Here is a 15,851-nt window from a genome sequence, read left to right on the forward strand (position 1 = left end):
GCCGCGAGGAGGGCGGGGGGAGAGGGAGGGATCTGGGCCTGGAGGGGAGGGCTGACGTCACCGGAGTCGGGGCCGGGGCGTGCGCATGCGCCGTGCTGGCTAAAGTCGAGTTGGGCGACGTTGCTTTGCTCAGCCGGCGAGAGGGGAGATTGCTTCTTGTTTTCTCCCTCGGCTTCTCATTTTTCTGCGCCCCTTCCCCCCCCCCAAAATTCAGCAGTTGTTTCCACGTTTCCTCCTTTTATTTTATTTTCCAAATTTTTTATTGGTTTTCCATAAACAGACAAACAAACATAAATCTTAAGTGTATTAATTCCACTTTTGTTTACATTGTTGGGTGACTTCCTCGACTCCCCCAGCTGAGTTTCAATGTATATGGTTGTAACAGTTTTCCAAAACTATTTTCACATAAAATTTACTTAGTCAATTAACATCTTTCTTTCTTTTCATTTTAACTTTAGACATATTATTCTATAACATCACATATTTAAACCCTAGGCCAATCTGGTACTTGCAAGAAGTTCTATTTAGGTTATCTTAGCATATTTAGCTAAATGGTCTTTAAATATTTAGCTAAATAGTCTTTAAATACTCCTTTTATTAAAAGAAAACAAGATTGGTGGTCCCCAGCTCAGCAGAGCAGAAATTTGCAACGGCGGGACCTACATTTGGGATACCCCTTGGCGACCAGCAACATAGGGGTCCAGGGGTCTTTGCCCCCCCATATTTTATTCAAGTTGGCACCCCTGACTAGCAAGGAGGTCTCTGGGCATTCATTGCCATTCAAATAGTGTGTGTGCTCCGTGTCATGTGATCGATTATGTGGGGTGGGGCTTACCTGCCTCTCCCCCCCAAATATTCAAGTTGGCACCCCTGGCCAGCAAGGAGGTCTCTGAGTAACCACTGCTATCTTCTTCAGTGGGGCTGTTCCATGACAGATCACACCTTTACAACCTCTGTGCTGCTGACCCTCAAACTTTGTGGTGGTTGAAATACATACAGCAACAACAAATCAATTTGAGCCATGGCGACTCAAATTGGGTCCACTAAACCCAATGTTTTTAAACAATGTGGACTAGAGTTGCTTATGGGGCCCCTATGGGATTAGAGGTCCTGAAGCTTAAGCTTTATTGGTTTCATAGTATATCTGACCCTGCCTGCAAGCTATGGCAAAAGGGGCACAATGCTGCACATCTGAAGAGCCCTGTTGGATCAAGACTAGGGCTCCTCCAGTCCTCACAGTGGCCAAGCTGTGGGCCAGCAGGACCAGAGCACAGCAGAATTCTCCCCAGTTGTGATTCCCAACAACTTTTATTCTCAGAGGCATACTTTCTCCCAACAGTGGAGGTAGAACTTACTCGTCTGGCCACTGTCACCATAAATTGGTCTAAATCCTTTTAAAGCGATATAGCCGCCACAGGGTTTACACCAGTTGGAACCTCCAAACCAGGCCCATAGACCCAGAGCCGGCTCTACCATTAGGCAGCCTGAGGTGGTTGCCTCAGGCAGCAGAAGTGCACAGGACGACAACCCTTTTTACCTTTATAGGGTAAAAAACAGCACATGGTCTTAAAACCTGACACATGGGAGCAAGAAAAAGGGGATTTGTGAAAGGACAGTTTTGGAATGCGCTGCCATGTGGATGAGTGCAGGGATTAGCATAGCACACAGGTCTCAACTACTTGTCCCCTAGTTGACTTGCAGTGTGACAATGTAACCCACCCACCAACAAGGCTATTTAAATATAACTACTCAATTGACATCAGATTTAACCTGGGAGTAAATTAGGATTGCACTATAAACTGGTAGAAGCAAGGGGAAGTACCCTTGCCTGCTTATCTCATCTGGGACATGGTTGGCCAAGTTGTGTCCCCTTCCATCACCACTTTCGATAAGCCACAAACCAGGGGAAAGACCTCTTGAAAATAGGGCACTGGGAGGCAGACTCTGGTCTCAGTAGGGACATGGAGTGCATACAGTTCTGTAGAGGGCCAGAACTGGATACAGCTGATATTTAGAGAAGCCTAGCAAAAAGTAGTAGTGTTGTTGTTTTAAAAAAGATGGCTAGATATGGTAGTTTGTAGCTGGTTGTAAGCAACTGTGTCATTTTCTGAAACAATTATAATTTGTCAGAAATGTTCACAAAATAGTTAGTCTCTGTTTTTTGTTTTGTTTTGTTTTCTGCTGTATACTGTCTCAAGGCATATGTTTGCCAGATACAGTACTTGTCAAATTATTTTTTAAAAAAACCCAACAACCTTCAGAGAACAGGAATCCGTGGCTTCCTAAGCAGTGCAATGCTATGCATGTCTATTCAGAAGTAAGTTCTATTAACTTCAACAGGACAGCAGTTTAGGCAATGCATCCTTCAAGGACAGTTTTTCGTGTAATGAGACCAAGCAATGTGACAATACGGGGACAGTTTTGTAGTTTATTCATATTCCAGAGAATGGCTTCGAAAATGCAAACTTTTCTCATTGGGGCAAGGTTCAAAAAGAAGGGATTAACTATGAATGCAGGGCAAAAACCATGCATGTTTACTCAGAAGTAAGCCCCACTGTGCGTAATGGTGCTTAGTTCCAGTCAAGTGAGAATAGGACCGCAACATAGTATTATGATTATTGAAATAAATACAATGTCTATGAAACAAAACACACACACTAAAATAACCAAAACAGAACTGTTTCTCTTGAGAACACTTGGGGGGGGCGGAATAGTAGGTTCAGAAAGTAACACATCAGTTTACAACCAGTTACTTTTGTTACAATGTATTCACTATATTTTATTTAAAGGTACAATTTATCAGGCTTCAAGCTGTCTCTCCTGCGGAGTTCAGGCCAAAAAGAACATAAACTTGTTTCATACATACGGGTGTGACTTTATAAATAAAAATATGTGCCAATATACTTCCTGCACTCCTGCTATTTCCATTTCAGGATGGCTTCCCAGTACAGCCTGTTTAGATAATGATGTATTTGTGCACACCTGACTACAGTCTTCACCCTGCACTGAGTCACCAGAATGGCACCTATTGATTTCAATGGGATAACAATATTTAACTGCCTCACCCTGAAGATCTGCTTTAGATGATGGTGCAAACAGTAGCATGTGCCACCACACCTAACAGGTGGGGCTGTGCCTGTATGGAGGCTGGAGGAACAAAGGAAGCTACCTTATACAAGGTCAGCTTACCTGATATTGTCTAGTTTGATTGACAGCATCTCTCAAAGATTTGTCCCATAACCTGATCCCTTTAGCTGGGGATGCCAGGGGCTTTCAGTATATAAAGGGTATCTTTTATATATTTATATATATCTTTTCTAGGGACACAGGTGGTGCTGTGGGTTAAACCACAGAGCCTAGGACTTGCCAATCAGAAGGTCGGCGGTTCAAAACCCCGCGACGGGGTGAGCTCCCATTGCTCGATCCCTGCTCCTGCCAACCTAGCAGTTCGAAAGCACGTCAAAGTGCAAGTAGATAAATAGGTACCGCTCCGGCGGGAAGGTAAACGGCATTTCCGTGCGCTGCTCTGGTTTGCCAGAAGCGGCCTGGTCATGCTGGCCACATGACCCGGAAGCTGTACGCCGGCTCCCTCGGCCAATAAAGCGAGATGAGCGCCGCAACCCCAGAGTCGGTCACGACTGGGCCTAATGGTCAGGGGTCCCTTTACCTATATATATCTTTTCAGATTCCAAGGTTGTGTGCACACCATATATAATTTCCCCCAAAGAATCCTGGGAACCTCACAGAGCTACAATTCCTAGCACCCTTAACAAACTACAGCTCCCATGATTCTTTGGGGGAAATGATGCACTTTAAATCCATGGTGTGTATGCAGCTTTTTGAGTTGGGTCAAATATCAATTCAATGCTACCATACTTAAAATTAATAACATAAATACTGAGACTTAACTTCTACACCATATACTTAAAGCACATGACTTTCCCCAAAGTATCATGGGTACCGTGATTTGCCACTCACAGAGCTACTACTCCCAAGCCCCATTAACAAACTACAATTCCCAGGGTTCTTTGGGGGACGTCATGTGCTTTCAATGTGCATTAAATGTATGGTGTGGATGTTTGACCTCTGTTGCTCCACTTCTCAGCAGAGCTTCCAAAGTACCCTATGGAATGAAAGTCATAAAAAAAAATACAATAAATGCCAATACACACTTCAACAACAAAGGGCAATAAGCAAATGATGAAACAGAATCGTAAAAACCAAACAGGCCATAATCACTACTCACTTTATGCCACTTTTAATATGCACTCAAAGTGATTTACAACAAAAGCATGACCAAACAAAAAACTGCATATGAAACCATTCAAAACAACGTCATAATAAGAAAAGTATGTAATAAAGCAATAACAATCTTTTTCCTTTCTTTTTCAAAAATTACAATAATTTTGTCACCAGCAGGAAAGAAGCAGCCTCTGGCCTAGATGGCAGCAGCAACTGGAGGGTGACTCCTTTTAAAATAACTGCAGTGGGAGATGAGGACACAACACTCAGGGTCAGCAGATGAGTAAACCATCTCTCAGGGAAGAGTTGTATCCAGTTAAGTTAGGCTCATAGTAGGCTTATTGAAATTAATGAAGTCCGTTCATTTTACTGGGTCTACTCTGAGTAAACTAACATTGGCTACAACCCCAAGTCTACAGGAATTCAGCTGAATAATATGGTGCCAAGTAGCTACTGAGATGAGGGATAGCTCAGTTGGTAAAGCATGAGACTGTCAACCTCAGGGTTGTGGGTTCAAGTCCCACGTTGGGTGAAAGATTCCTTCATTGCAGGGGGGTTGGACTAGATGATCCTCATGGTCCCCTCCAACTCTACAATTCTATGTTCTTTGAGGGAGAATTGTAGCAGATTGAATTTGCCGGCTGGCCACAATCCCAGAACTTTATGGTAACACAATAATAAATATTAAAATTTCAGCACCAGCTCAGGAAAGCAAAAGGCTCATTTTCCAAACAGAATAGTCTTCACTGTCATTTGAAACGTTGACATTGAACTTGGAGATGTGAGCATTTTACGGGAGTTCCAAAGATACAAAGCCAACACTGAGAAGCCTCATAGCTCAAACAGTGGCAGAATCATCAACCGAACCTCCTCAGACAATATCAGACCCCATGGAATGGGAGGAGCATATAAACAAAAGTGTTGATTTAAATAAGCTTCCACCACCCTAGTGCCCTTCAGATGTTTTGGACTACAACTCTGATCAACCCCAACCAGCATGGGAGTTGTAGTTTGGAAACAACTGGAAGACATTAGATTGGTGAAGGCTGATTTGATTCTAAGCCTTGAAACCAGAAACCTCAGGACTCATCCATTAAAACCCATGACCCACTGGTTGAGATCGCTCATGTGCCCTGAGTGACTTTATATTTAGTCTGCACCTTCTGCATTTAATTTCCCTCTGACAGCATTGTTTATAATTCCACCATGCCACAACCATGTGTGCACCTGTAACTCAGGATAAGCATTTCATGGCTTCTGATTATAGTTTGCAGAAATGTATGTCATAATAGATTTTATAGTCTTTAAGGTGCCACAAGTGTCTCTGTTGGTTTTGAAGACATTTCTGTGGAAATGCATGTGAGAGAGTAATTAGGTTTGATAGATTTTATGATATGTGAAATGTCTAGGCTTTTATACTTATTAACAACATTTTAAATTGTTATTCATATGTGAATTAATAGACTAAGCTAAAAATTATATTTACATATTGGTAAAAGCAATATTTCTGAAGCAAAAACATACTTTGTAGAGGACTTCCGGGGAAGATGGTGCCGGGTCAAGTCTCAGCTGAGTCTCTGCTGCGTGAGTAGGAGCTCCAATGATCAAATTACCCTGATAAAAAGACTCAACCTATGAAAATATCTGCCAACTTTTATCAGTAAAAGACTCCAGGAGCTGTCCGGTGGACTTTTAAGCCTCCCCTCACCTTTAAAGCTACTTAAATCAACTTTGAACCACCTCCCTTGAAAAGCCCATAAAGCTGTGGGCTGGATAAAATAGCCCCATTTATTTCTGAGTACAAGACAATGTTGCAAAGAACTGGGGATTTCACCTTTACAACCTGTAACAACTCCCACAAAGAAAAAACAGGCCAAAATTTCAACCTACTTTGTAGAGTATGGACATGTTTGCTTGCCATTCACAGTCTTTATAAACATATTACAAATTATTATTTTTATTATTTAATTGCTATCTTTTTCATCAATTAAATGAGTTTTAAATGATATTTCTATCCAGCGCTAGAAATGACATTTGATACACCCAAGCAAACTGAGTTGGCCATCTCCTGAGTGCACATTTTCTATCTTTGCCCTGTTCTCAGAGACCCTCAACAAAACTGTGGACAAATACCTGACGTTTTCCAAAGCACACAATCCATGATCACTGCATTTTGAAATCAGTCAGCCCTGAAAGTGAATCCATCCAGGCTTGGCTAAGGTTTTGTTTCACTGCATGGGAATTTACATTCTTCAGAGAAACTGACACCGAGTTTCAGTCATTCTTTATTTTTTATTTTTTTTATCCCTGTGTTACTGTATGCTGAATCACCTCTTTTGAAAAGCCTCTTTGTTGATCTTCTGCGGAAAACCAGGGCCCCCTTTTCAGAGAACCATCTGAGAGGAGGCAGAGAGAAGCAGCAGCACACTTTGCCAGGCTTCCTCCCTCTGTCTGTCTCTGTGTCTTTAAATGGCTCTTTATCGCTCTTCCTGAGAGAAGAGTGGGCAGGCTGGGAATTCCCTTTAAATGTCCCTCCTCCTCTCAGTGGGGATTCCCTCTGACCTGAAGCAGTGTGGTAAAGCAGAGAGGAGAGGGTGTCACAGAGCCAGTTGCTAAGAGAGGGCTGCTGTGTCTCCTTTTCACTCTAGACCACAGCAATGCAATGTGGAAGCAACAGCAACAGCTATAACTTGTTCAAACCCAGGTCTCACTCCCCACCTCCCCAAGTACTGTATATTTTTGCTTGCTATTTGTCTGCCAAAGCAGGATTCCTGGACTGACTGCTAAAGAAGCATGGTGGGCTCATCCACGCTCCCACTTGCCCCATGCCTAGGAAGCATGGGTCTGAGAGGTTTTCTGCTTGCCCTGCACTATCTAGGCACAGGTCCAAGCGGTTGTGCCCTTGCCCCACACCTTTTCCTGGGAAAACTCACTCTTCAGCTCTGAATCAGAGCAAACATCAGTCTGGAGTAAATTCAAATTGCTATTTGCTTAGATCAGGGGTCAGCAAACTTTTTCAGCACGGGGCCGGTCCACTGTTCTTCAGACCTTGTGGGGGGCCGGACTGTACTTTTTTGGGGGGAGGGGAAATGAACGAATTCCTGTGCCCCACAAATAACCCAGAGATGCAGTTTAAATAAAAGGACACGTTCTACTCATGTAAAAACACCAGGCAGGCTCCACAAGTAACCCAGAGATGCAGTTTAAATAAAAGGACACATTCTTCTCATGTAAAAACACGCTGATTTCTGGACCGTCCGTGGGCCGGATTTAGAAGACGATTGGGCTGAATCTCGCCCCTGGGCCTTAGTTTACCTACCCATGGCTTAGATTGAGCACTAAAGTGTTTGTGTCCCCCCCCCCGGGGGGGGGGGAAGCACTAGGAGAAGAGGAAGTGTGGATAAACCCACAGTTGCTACACTCACACTTTCTTTCTATATATCTTGCCGTCTTCTTGTTTATATTCCATGTATCTGTCTAGGGAACCAGCATTTGACATGCAATGGCATGTTATTAGATATTTTTCGGTTGTACTGTGGGCCACTTTGGAATGGATATAGCAACAGCAATGACAACAGGTTCCTGAGAGGTGTTGCTTTGGTTTCCCCCATTACTAATACTCTTACAATACCGAGGAACTGAAGTACCCAAGTTTAGTGTATTCTAGCAATGCCATCAGTATAACCGGATAGGTTGCCAAGTGTGTGCTGGAAATTAATCTGGAGTTAGAGCTGAGCCAGATGGTTTTGTGTTCATCTGAAGAGCACTGGCCTCAGTGGGAGAACATCTGCGTGTGTGCAGAAGGTTCCAGGTTCAGCGCCTGACACCATTAGGTAGGGCTGGAAGAGACCCCTGCCTGAAACCATGGAGGGCTGCTGCCAGTCAGCACAGACTATATTGAATTAGATCAGGGATAACCAACCTGGTGCCCTCTATATGTTGTTGGACTGCAACTCCCATCAGCCCAAGTAGCATGGCCAATTGTCCAGGATGATGGGAGGTCCATGACATCTGGACATCGCATTGATTACACCTCACTGTTCTCTCTGCAGTTTTCTTTCTTCATCTTCTTTGCCCTCATTGGCCCACACTGTCATTGACTCTAAAGCATGTGGGTCACCCCAGCCAATTAGATTCAATAGTTTTGCTTATGATACCTCTATTCCCCACCCCCCTCTTTCTCTCTCTCTCTCTCACACACACCAGTTCCTAAAGAAGGGCTGGCAGACCTGTGGTCTAGATGTTATTGAACTACAACTTTCATCATCCCTGAACATTGCCCATTCTGGCTGGAGCTGTTGGGATTTGGAATCCAGTCATATCTGGGGGGAATATATTAGCCATCCCTAGCCATTACATTAGGCAGACACTTCTCCACTTCTTGTATTCTGAAGTGGATTTTCCTGCTGAGCTAGTGTCTGGAAAATAGAGAGCATTAGTAACACAGAACACAACTGTCTCCCTTTTTCAAATTGAAGACTGTTTCATAGACTGTTTAGTCTCATCCTGTTGTAATTACAGAACAGCTGCAACTCAGACACATTTGTGCAGGATTTGCCCACACCTGTATTTGAAGCTGATTGTGTTCCTATTTTGCATTGTCCACATGACACCCCCATTAAAGAGTTTCTATCTCTCTCGTTTCCCTCTGTAAATGTGTTTACTTGATCCAGGGATAATTGGATAGGTTTTGAAAAATGCAACTATAAACCATGGCACTTGAGACAGTGGGTGGGTTGTCTCGTTTTTTTCCTGGGGTTAGATCAAACATTCATCCCCCCCCCTTCCATATACCCTACATACCGACAACAACAGTATTGGCCGTGGTTGTGACAATTTCTGGCAAGCCCTGCAGCTGTGTGTGTGTGGGGGGGTGTGTTGCTGTTGTTGCTGCTGCTTTTGCTTTTGTTTTTTTAAAAAGCACAATAAGATTTGCACAAAACAGGAAAATTGAATAACTGAAAAACAACGATTTCTCCAGATCTTCCTGCTTCATTTCCCCCTACAGGTTGTACTGTATGTTGTTTTCCTATTTTGCAATGGGAAGTTCCGCTTTGTAAAGAATTGAGCATGAAGTGCATACCATCCAACTTTTTCTGATGCAAAACCAGGACTCACGTCTTCCGGGATGCACTCTTGGGCGAGTCACATTACCTCCACCTCGCTCTCACCCTGAAAGGGCCATCAAGATCTCATGTGAAAAATGGGAAGTCCCATTGTTTCCAGGACACTTGGAAGGTATGAAAGTGCGCACACACAAGAAACCATTTCCAGTGCAGCAACACCCTTCCTCTCCTTTCCCTTCACTCCACCCTGTCACCCACACCAGTGCCTAGACTCCTCTGCTGCTAAAAGTGAGGTTACAGGGAACCAGGCAGAGGGCCTTCTTGGTAGTGCCGCCCACCCTGTTGAACGCCCTTCCATCAGATGTCAAGGAAATAAACAATTATCTGACTTTTAGAAGACATCTGAAGGCAGCCCTGTTTAGGGAAGTTTTTAATGTTTGGTGTTTTATCATGTTTTTAATATTCTGTTGGGAGCCACCCAGGTGGGTGGGGTATAAATAATAATAATAAATATGATTATGGTTATTATTATTATGCTGATCAATCTGCCTGACTTTAGACTAGGATGAGGATCTATTTGGAAGATGCTATAATACAAAGAGGAACTGAAAGTATCATTGTCTTAGAACTGGTTCATTTAAAGAGAACTCCTAGGTGTGCCTAGGCATGTAGATTAGACTGGAAATTTCAGCTGCTACTTGCTTCTGATTTCCAAAGAAGAAGAAGAGGAGGAAGAGGAGGAGGAGGAGGAGGAGTTTGGATTTGATATCCTGCTTTATCACTACCCAAAGGAGTCTCAAAGCAGCTAACATTCTCCTTTCCCTTCCTCTCCCACAACAAACACTCTGTGAGGTAAGTAGGCCTGAGAGACTTCAGAGAAGTGTGACTGGCCCAAGGTCACACAGCAGCTGCATGTGGAGGAGCGGAGACATGAATGCAGTTCACCAGAGTCCACTGCTCTTAACCACTATGCGACACTGACTCCTCCTCCTAACAAAACTTCCCTCAGTTTCAGCCAAACAGGACATGACACGGATGATGCCTGATTAGAATCTCTCAGGCTTTTCATACTGAAAACTTCTTACCAGTTTGTCATACTGAAAACATTTCAATTTTTTAAAAAAAGTTTTTTAAAGGGTTGGGATTTGTAATGGTTCTAGGGGTTGCTCGTGCGTAAGCTGGTGCAAACACCTGGCTGGGTTGCCTGAGTGAACCTTTTCTGTCTGGACAGTCACTCACCCGTGGCTGACTCAATCGCTGGCAGAATCCGTCAGTGGGCGTTTCTTAAACATCTTCCAGCAAAGAAGCTCTTTGACGCCTAGTCTCCTCCTACTCTCTCTGCACGAAAGCCTTCTGCGCAAGGAGGGCGTAGGCAGCGGAGGACCCCTACTCTCCCCGCTGGTCCCTGGCAAGGAGTCATGGGACCGCCTCGCCGCTTCCCCCATCTGCCCCGCTTCTCCACTGGTGCTACGCTGATTCTCTTCCCCAGAAGATGGGCTGCCTCTCCCAATCCCGGGACGCTCTCTGGAATCCCTCTGGATTTTGCTCTCTCCCTCTGGCACTGATGGCAGTTCCCTGACAGGATTGAATGATCAACTGTTTCATCTCTTGCCCTTTCCACAATTTAATTGCACTCCTCCCCTAGAGCCAGTGCTCCTTTCATTTTCCTACTCATATTGAAATTCTGCCCCTAAATGAGGCCAAACTTCGATTCACAAAATGTTTAGGGGTATGCGTACCCCTGTGTCCCCCCAGAAAAGAGGCCCTGCCTAGAGCTATTATTGGTTCTGCAGGGGAAGGAGGGGGGAGGCAGGTATGGCATATATACTGTCCCCCCCTAACTAATAGAGAGGAAGTTTTGATGGGGGGGCAGATATGGAAAAACACAGGAAGAAAGACTTCAGAAGGATTCCCAGAGCACCACTTTACTAATCTGCAAAGCAGCAGTGTAGGTGTGCTAATTCGTTTTTTCAATAACAAAAACCAGCAGTAGGAAACTCCAAACCTTGCATCACCAAAATCTATCAGCATCATTTTCAGCTGGTGGGACTCAGCTCTGCCCCCTTTCAGGTAGGCACCAGTGCCACAGCCCACCCTGTCTCCTTGCGTATTGTTGTGTTCCTTCATTGCATTGCTTTTGGAGCCTGCTGAAAACCCTTTTGCATAGGCAAGCCTACCCAGACAAGTCACTTTTAACATATAATTTTATTGTGCATTTGTTTTTAAAACTGCTGATTTATAGTTTGATTCTATTTTGGGTCAATTTGTTTTTTATGTTTGATCTTATTGGTATTTTTATGAATATTTTGTGTGTGGGGGGGTGGTTAATCTAAATCACAAAGAGGGTTTTGTTGTTTAAGCAGTATATAAATATTGCAAAATGCATATTTGTTCATTTATCGACTTGGGAAGCATAACTTTAATGAAACCAAATTTCTCCCTGATCTCTACCTTGAAGAAATGTGCCCTTGACAGAAAAGTATAATTACCTATCCCTGATGTACAGGGCTGAGCTATAAAAGCCTGAATGTCTCCGTTCCCTTCTCCACCAGGGAAGACCAAATAAAGGAATTCAAACTGAACCAGTAAGTCCCTGCTTTGGGCAATGAGTATGTACACTTTAAAAATCTTTATGGTTAGTACCACTGCCCTAAATAGCAACCATTTATAAGTAAGACTTCACTCATGGGCAAAAACACTAAAAGGCAGGCGTGTGGTCATTTTTCATAAAACCACAGGTCACAATAGTGTCTGCACATTTTGCCTCGTGTGTTCAGTTCTACAAGGTCTCTTTCTTTCTCTCTCTCTTTTTAAAATGAAAGCTAGAAATCTAAGCCAGACAGTGGTGCAAGCAGGCATCTCTGCCCGCTTCCTATACTTAGCATTCCTCTGTGTGTGTCAGATTTCTTTCGAAAATGAAGGCATGTACATAATTGAGGGGAAGAACCAATAAAGTTGAGGCCACAATATACCGGTAGCTTGGTAGAGATAGACCATTGCCATCTTGTGGTGAAATGAAATACTTGCTTTTCCCTCAGTGGTGGCGTTGCAACTAAATGTTGCAGTGTGGAAGGCTCACATTAAAGGTTCTAAGCAGCCGGCAGCCATCCTCTTTCCCAGAATGCACCATTCCATTTCTTTCCCATGCCTCTTTGAGCCAGTCAGTGTGTTTAGTCCTCATTGGGCTCTTTTGGAATTCCTTCTCCCCTTCCTTCTATGATTTCTCATACAAAGACTTTGTTTTGTAAGTCTGCAAACTGTGAAAATTGCTCAAGACTGCCATGCTGATATCTCCTCCCTGTCCACAGAAGGTGCATTTGGACAGCATAAGGATCCTACACTCGGAGGATGAGTTCATTGTTGGTAGATGGCTGTGCATTACTTTTTCGCTCAAGCGGGACTTGACAAAGCGTTAGGCTAATTCATGAATGCTTTGTGAGCCACCTGGAGAACTCCTGTTATAGAACAGCTATATAAATGTAGGAAAAGAAGAAAGTGTGGCTTTATGACATCACATGCTGTACAAATTAATATATTACAGAATAACAGGAACAGGACAACTATCCCAGTTGAAGCCTATGGATTTTTTTTAATAACTTTTTTTTATTCAAAATTAAAACAAAACATATTATCCAGAAACATATCATCCTTATCCCATTTTCCTCCCTCCCCCTCCCTCCCCCCACAGAACCCACCCACACCCACCCGACTTCCCTCAGTTCCCGTCTTTGATTTCTCTAAAAATGCTGTTTTCTGCATGTTACACAGTTGTATATATCCTCAAACTATTTAGCTGATTATTATCAATAAAAAGTTTGTGAATGTTTATTCAAAGCCAAATGCCTATGGATTTTAATCTACTCCTAATAGGCCTAGATAGGTAAAACTAGAAGGAAAGCGATAGAATAACACAATGGGAAGGAATCTTAGGGACCCTCCTGACCTCGTTTTTATTGCACATTCATGATGCGATCCCACTTCCAGTGTTGTTTGTGCTTGCAAAACTTTTGGACTGATTGTTTGGACATTGTTTCATTTCATTTCCAATCAGTGCATATGCTGTTTATTTTTGTCCTGCTTTTGTTGCACTATAGCCCCTCCGGACATCAACAATGTGGGGAAGCATCTCAGAAAAAACAAAAACATAATTAATCCACTATTACTGGGCAAGGAGCATGTTGCAGAATACACCTGTAATAAAGTACTGGTCTAAAGAGGCCCTTGAAAACCATCTGGTAGTCCAAATCCCTGCTTATTGCAGGAATCTACAATAACTACAGCATCCCTGATAGGTGGCTGTCCAGCTTCTGTTTAGAAACATCTTTTAAAACATCTTTGCCTTCCAAGGCAATCTGTTTTACTGACAGACAGATGGAACTACCTTAATGCTTAGTAGAGCTTTTTCTGAGATGGTGCTAAATGGGTTTAAAAGCTTCACCTCCTTAATTTCTCTGTTTCAAACTGCATGCACAAAAGACATTTAAAGAAACATTCCCCCCAAAAGGAATCCTGGGAACTATACTTTCCCCATCACACAGCTACAATTCCCAGCACCCTTAATAAACTACAGTTCCTAGGATTAGGGGAGGGGGCAGATATGTGCTTTAAATGTATTGTGTGCTCAAAACGCAACCCTCATTCTCAGCACTTTCACTTTACAAGAGCATAGGTCCATACTCTTTCCTTGCAACACAACAGGAGACACACACTGTTGCCCGAGCTTTTAAACCTTGCTTGCAACACTCACACGGAATTAGTCCTTCCACGAAAACATTCACAGTCAAGTGAGTCCAACTTCTGTCGTTCTGCAAAATCTTAAGCCGCTTGAAAATCCAGCTCTTGGAAATCACATAGCAAAATCCATTGCCTGCAAAATGAATGATCAATCAAACAGCAGGGGGCTCCTTGTTGCTAATTAGTGGCAATCTGTCAGGTCTGATAAGCCGGTGAGAGAGACAGGCTGAACTGTCAAATACCTGCAGCTCAAACACTCATCTGCGGCTTAATACAAGGAAGCCCAGGAGAGATTTCTGATGTCCCCATAGGCTCAGCCCGCAGTAACCTGGTAATGCTTGTTATACAGACTCCTCCCCTCATTCAGGTGTGAGGAAAACAGGAAGCACCAGGTAAGTAGGTGGAGCACAGAAAAGATGTGTCTGTAGGTAGCAACCTGTTGGAATCTTGAGACTGTGCTCATTTCAAAGTCCAAGAACCACTGAAGTCAGGTTGAAGGTCCTATCCAGGTAATGCAAGCTGGCTGGCAAGTATACGAGGAAAACTATTGTTGTTTTGTGTGTACATTTGGGGAGCTCTTATGGCAGAGAATGTAAGCAAGTAGTGCTCTGTTTGGAAACAGTCAGACAGTGGAATCCTATAATGCCTACTCAGAAATAAGACCTGTTGAGTTCAGAGGATCTTACTTCCAGGTAAGTGAGTATAGGATTGCAGCTTGAAGATTGTCGCACACAGCCTGGGGTGGGGGATTTTGGTGTGCAGGAAGTATCTCGCTGAACTGTCTGGTATATTGGACAATGAGGAAACAGTTCTGTTTGCTTGATGTTTTCTTTATGTGTATAGCATAAATGGAGTGAAGCTTGCAAATTGGACAGCAAGCTGAGGTTCTTTTGGCGGGGGATAAATTCAGTAGGGCTAAAGAACTGTATGGCCAAAGGAATTTCAGCTTACTGTCTTAGTTTAACCAGCCTCACGAGGTGGTTGTGAAAATAAAATGGATGGAGAACAGAAGGACCATTTAAGCCTGCCCCGTGCTCCTTGGAGAAAGGGTGAAATAGATATATAAAAATAAAGTTGCCTTTATGTACTGTCCTCCTGAAGAATTATGTTAATCCTTTCCCCAGTGCTCCTCTGTCTGCTGCTATGGTCTGTGGGAAGAACTTAATTTCTGTATTGCATCTAAACCTTGTTGGCTTGCCTTTAGCTCCAGTCCTGACCTGAAGCTGCCTTTCTGGCTGCATCCTCTTAGGTTCCCTTCATGCAATATTAATGTCAGCTTCAGCTGTGCCTAGGCGCCTCCTCCCTTCAGAAAAAGCACTTCTGCTATGCCAGGTTGACAACTTTGGCTTTACCTGTTCAGGGCTACAATTCCCATCACAGTGAACAAACTACAGTTCCCAGGATTGTCTGGGGGAAGTCATGTACTTTAAATGAATGGGGCTGTATTCAACATAGTACTAAGGCGAAGGTAGTAAAAAGCTTTTTTCCTTGTGAGGTGTAGCATTCTCCATCTTCTTCCCCATGTACCCCCTAAATCTGGTCTGGTGATTCCTCCAACCCTCTGGAGCAGATTTGGTAATGGGCAGAAGAAGATGGGAAAATCCTCTTGCACTAGTCATTGTATTAGTTTAATGCCTCTCAGGGTCTCAACCGCAGCCCTCTTCTCATAATTGTTTTCAAACAATATTAAAGGGAACAATTCACTTTATTATTAGAATATAAATCACAATGTTGTACCCTTATTTCAGCATGTAGCCATCTATAGCAATATTATGACTGTTTTATACGGGATTAACAAGCAATTTATGG

General features: G+C 43.3%; 1 protein-coding gene across 2 annotated transcripts in view; it reads left to right on the top strand.

The window, feature by feature from the left end:
- The first annotated feature begins 14,448 nt into the window (after window positions 1-14,448).
- The window catches only part of LPIN3 (lipin 3), a 39,436-nt gene continuing 38,033 nt past the window's right edge, over window positions 14,449-15,851 (top strand). The window contains exon 1 of one of the 2 annotated variants that reach the window (XM_053394068.1): window positions 14,449-14,551. The gene's annotated coding sequence lies outside the window, so the exon portion shown is untranslated. The other variant, XM_053394069.1, reaches the window with a different exon arrangement.

Source organism: Podarcis raffonei, chromosome 6 (assembly GCF_027172205.1).
Source record: "Podarcis raffonei isolate rPodRaf1 chromosome 6, rPodRaf1.pri, whole genome shotgun sequence".
NCBI lineage: Eukaryota > Metazoa > Chordata > Lepidosauria > Squamata > Lacertidae > Podarcis > Podarcis raffonei.